This window comes from Cupressus sempervirens, chromosome 7, assembly GCF_028749045.1.
Source record: "Cupressus sempervirens isolate cs-2001-9-10 chromosome 7, ASM2874904v1, whole genome shotgun sequence".
NCBI lineage: Eukaryota > Viridiplantae > Streptophyta > Pinopsida > Cupressales > Cupressaceae > Cupressus > Cupressus sempervirens.
The window spans coordinates 793,293,598-793,299,096 of record NC_143124.1 but is presented as its reverse complement, the minus strand read 5'-3'; the positions used below and the strand labels follow the sequence as shown (position 1 = coordinate 793,299,096).

The 5,499-nt window shown below is 34.2% G+C and overlaps 1 pseudogene; it reads right to left on the bottom strand.

Moving 5' to 3' along the window:
- Window positions 1-3,260: 3,260 nt before the first annotated feature.
- LOC149549738 (L-type lectin-domain containing receptor kinase SIT2 pseudogene) lies at window positions 3,261-5,222 on the bottom strand (annotated as a pseudogene).
- Window positions 5,223-5,499: the final 277 nt, after the last annotated feature.

Here is a 5,499-nt window from a genome sequence, read left to right as displayed (position 1 = left end):
ATTATTTTTACTATCATTAATATATCTTACAATGCATGATAGAATATCATGTCTTAATTATCTTTGATTGACCTATTATATCTCAAATTTTATAATGAAACATAGAAATGATGATTAGAATGTATTTTTTAGTGTTAATATTCTCTATATTAAAATTGTTTAAGGATGTTGTTAGTACTATTTTCCCCATGAAATGAATATAATATAAAGATTACACCTACAAGAGAATAAATCACCATAATATTTAGTTATAAAGTTCCTATACAAAAATATAAGAGAATAAAAAACACAAAAACAATCATATAAACTAAAAAATAATGAAAATAAATTTAAATTTATAAATTTCTACCTACAAAATAGTCAATAATAAACTAATAAAATCATAGAGGCCAAGACATTTAAAAGAACTCGCTAATGCCAAAATATTTATTGAATTCTCTATAAAACATTAGAATCCACTAGGTGTTTAACCTCTATTGCAGTTTGTTTCTACTTTGCATTCCTCAACCATTGTCTATGGGTGTGTCAGTTCATTAATTAGTATTAGACATTTTACATCTATATGGTATACATACAATATTACTATTTTCTCTGCATACCCCTAGAAACAGACAACTATCGTACACCCTCACCTCCTTCCTCCACATTTACATCTCAGTCCCATTAACACTCTCCCACCATACAAATAACAATCATTGTTACCATACGACACTTCCTCATCACCTCGTACAAAAACCTCCATCCATACTGTATGATCCACTACCCTCCATCATTTGCACATTACTTTACCACCATACAACCCTCTACTCATGACCCATTTTTTATGGTCACTCCTTGCTACTATATGGTAAAACATTATTATCATACACTAGTCGGATCTCCTATTGTACAACATGTTTCCCATCCACCATGCTGACTCTCATTTTCCATTTCCACTATGTACACCTCCCTTTGTACCGACTCCATCATAGAGACAACACTAGCTGTAGATTGTATCCTAACTTTGAGAAGATTCAGAACATTAAAGAACCAAAGTCTCTAGATATAATTGTTAGATGTTGGTCTAGGAAATGAAAGGGCACCCAGTGTGCTCTAGATGATGTAATATTTCCTCAAAAATAGTAAGACATATTAGTCCATAGAACATTATATTATTGTTCAACCATTTTTTTTTGTTCAAAGTTTCTTGTCTTAGGAACATGTTGAAGGAGATAAGGCAACATATCCTTCTCAAGGCAATGATTCTTTATCCCATCTTTCCAAGATAAATAGTTCTATGAGATACCTTGACCAAAAAAGGATGAAAATAATTACCAAAAGATATGATGAATCCCCTTATAAACAAAAAATTATCTCAATTCATGAATACACAAAATTTACTAAAGAAACCCCTTAAGATAATGAAAAACTTATTCTTCATAAGCTATAATCTTAAATACCTACAAAAGAAATTTTATTCTTCTTTCTAGAAATCATAAGGTCTAATACCATGTAAAACTTTATGCTCTAATACCATGTAAAATTTTGTGCACTAATATTTCATGTAAAATTTATGGATCTTTAATAAAAAATAATATATTAGCTCAACCTACAAATCACAGTTGATCTAACTATAAAAGAAAGAACAAATTTTCATATTAAAGAAGAAAAATTTAGAGCAAGAATAAGAATAATCTAGGAAGACAATGATCTACAAAAATGAGAATAACCTTTTTTGATTTGCAATCTTCATATGACTACAAATTTGGTATGGATAATGTTGTTGTGGAAGACAACGATCTTTTGATCTCATCAACCATTAATTCTTACAAGCCAAATCTTCACTTTTTTGAACAATTTGTTTCATTAATCCTGAAGTTATATGAAAACCCTTATTCCTCTTGTTATATTACCTTTGACTTTGATTATTTACTATTATTTTTGTGTTGATGATGAGAATTATTCCTTTGTATCTACATTACAATCTGACATTTAAGTAACCATATTTGAATCCCGTTTGCACAATTTTCATTCATATGTTCTTTCTTTGTCTTTCTAATGAAATGGCTAGTAGAAATTTTGTTATATAGAATTTCAGGATGACACTTCAATGTGATTCCAAATTAGTCATCAAGATGTTAAATTAAATAGGTACTTATTTAATATATATTTAAAATATATTTAAAATTTTATAGGTAGTAAGTAAAAATCATACATCCAAAAGGTATATCTAAATCAGCAGATTATATTCTTAATATATATTCTTCACTTTTTCACATAATCATGACTAAAAATTCTCAACTAGTAGTCATCATGATTTAAGCATTAAAACCAATAATTTATCTATATACTTCTTGACTTAAAAAAAATTAAAAATTAAAATTAACAATAGGTTTGAAACATAACACTATTTATGATTGTGATAAGTTCATCCTTTTAAAAATAGACATTTGAGCATAAATTTACAAAATATAAGAGTACTAGTAAAATTACTATTTTTTAATGAACTCTTAACATATGTATCATAAGAAATTACAATATTCAACATAACATTATGTTTTAAAATAAAGACTTAATATCACTTGAAAAATGACCCCACATATTTTCCACTTACATATCAATATATTATAAAAATAAAATTTTAAATTTTAAATTTGAACAAAACTGAATTTTAAAATGATAATATTCAATAAATATATATCAAATATACTATTCTAATAGTCATTGTAAAGTAGACATAATATAGAAGATTTATGATTTGTATTTATAAATATCAATTATAGTTTTAAATATTTTATTTTCTATAAATCTTATAATAGATTTAAGAGTTTAATATGAAATATTAATACAATCAACAACTAAAATTTATGTAAACATTCAAATTATATTAACAATAAAGATGTTCATCCATTCTTAAGTTCCACTCTTATCTACTAACATATGTATTCTGATCTACTTTGTTTAAAAGAAAAAAAATGTTCATCTGCATATAGAAGTTTCTATTGGACAACTTATGGTACAACTTATTCAACAAGAAGAACATTGACAAGTTTGGGGACTTATCATCAGCCTTCACAAAAAGCGAACCAAATTAATAAAGTCGGTGCAATAGGAATAGTGCCCCATAGACTATGCTTGGCCTTATGAATGTTAAAATCTTATCTATCTATCTATGATTAGATACACACAACACAGAACAAATTGAGAATTGAAAACAATAAAAACCTGTACAAATTCAAGAGTTGGAATGAAACCTCTACATAGTCTGTTGAGACAATGAGCTATCGCGCCTCAAGAGACTTGAAAGTTGATGCATAAGATACTCCTGCGTTAGGATATGACCCACTGCTCTCTCCACTTATCTCACGGAAATACAAAGCAGAAAGAGAAACTTCACCTTCCATTACCTGCAACACCTGTCTGATTGAAGGTCTCTCCTCCGGCTGAGGATTGCAACACACCAATCCCAATTTCAGCACTTTCTCCATCTCATCCTCAACAAAATCACCACCAAGATTAGGATCCGCTGCATCCACAAGCCTACCTTTTGTATGCAACTTTCTCACCCACTCCACCATTACTACCTGCGAAGCATCATCGAGAGAAGGATCCACAGCTGGCCTCCCACAAGCAACCTCCAACATCAATATACCAAAGCTGAACACATCTACTCCCGGATCAGCCCTTCCCGTATTGAGCAGCTCCGGTGCAATGTACCCAAGTGTACCCACAACACTAGTAATTCGTGGGTCTCCTCTATGCTCGTACAGCCGAGCGAGCCCAAAGTCCCCAAGCTTCCCATTCATTTCAGAGTTCAACAAAACATTACTAGATTTGATGTCTCTGTGCACCACAACCTGCTCCCACTCTTCGTGAAGATACAGCAATCCTGCTGCCACGTCCCTCAGAATCCTGCACCTCTGAACCCACGTCAGCACGTTCTTGGTCCTCCCAAATATCATCTTGTCCAGGCTCCCATTTGGCATGTAATCGTACAATATGAAACACTTGGCACCCCTCCTGCAATACCCTCTGATTTGCACAAGATTCCTGTGCTGCAGACGTCCAAGACTTGAAATCTCTGCTATGAATTCCTTGAGAGCTTCAGGGGTCTCTCTGAAGATGGATTTTACAGCAACTTCCTGTCCTGTAGCAGGAAGAACACCTTTGTACACCTGGCCGAATCCTCCAGAGCCCAATATCTGATCTTCTTGGAAGCCCTTGGTTGCAATATATAAGTCTTTATAGTCGAATCTGTGAGGCCAATACTCCATCTCCCATTCTTCAATTACTTCTTCTCTGTACTTGTTTCTCTTCCGCCAAAAGACCCCTGCTGCTGCAAGGAGAAGAACCAAGAGGACTGCCAGAGTTGTAGTAATAGAAGCTATGAGTCTGATGTCAGAAGCTTTGCCCATAGAAACAGAATGAAGATGAGATAAATCAAGCTCGGGCGAGGACCCATTTGTGCTGAAGCTCCAAGCGAGTACACAGTGGTCTTCAACATCGGTTGAAGTAGCTGCAGAGAAACCAACATACATTTCTTCCTCAAAAATGTCTGAAAGGTTTGTAATCTTGACAGATAAAAGAGGCTTCTTGGGTCGAAATGAACCGGCTTCTACCATTGTAACATTCAATTGCTGTTGGGCATCTTCGTAGTCGATCCAAGCCTGATAATTTTGCCCGCTCTTGAGATTTAGTTGATGGAAACTGTGGCCAATCCAGTATCCCGCAGGCTCAGATTTTATAGACTTAATATTGTTGAGATCAACGCCCACATGATTGTTGTCAATGTCTTCGAACAATGGGCTCTCTTGTGTATCGAACTCGACGGCAAACAGATGATTTGATTGGTCGCCAGTGGTGGAGAGATTGAACAAACCGAATATTGAAGGTGGTGAAGCTTTCACCGTTGTTTTGCTGGGAGTTATGATGAAGGTCATCCCCTGCCCGCTGCGTGATGGATCGGATGTATATGGAAGTATTGCGAATACGAAGGTTGTGCTGAATGATGAACACCCATTTGTTGAAGTGGGATCTTTCATTCTGAAAGGCTGAGGATATAAAGCGCGGCCAAATATGTGCTGGGATTGATTTGTGAGGCAGATTGCATCGGAGCGGATTGAAGTTTCTCCGATCTGATAAAGGGTGGTGGCATTGAATTTGTTGAAGAGGAAACTTGTTTGGGCTTGTGCTTCAAGAAATAGATGCAGCAGTATAAAAATCACTACGATGCGCACAGACATGGCTTACAATTTTTATGTAACATCAAACTGTAGCTGCAGAAGCTAAAACTACTTCATATGGTGGACTGTTAACAAAATAAATGATCGATTGTTTGATAGCTGTGAAGCTTGCACACCACAGAAGAGTAGTCAACGGGCTAAACTAATATCATAAATGAACTCGCGAAAGACTCGAATTTCCCGTGTATTAATGAGAACGACTGAAAACCATCTGTGTAAAATAAGGACGCTCATTGACATAGCCATCCACAAGTTTCGACAAGTTGGCAAGCCTGCA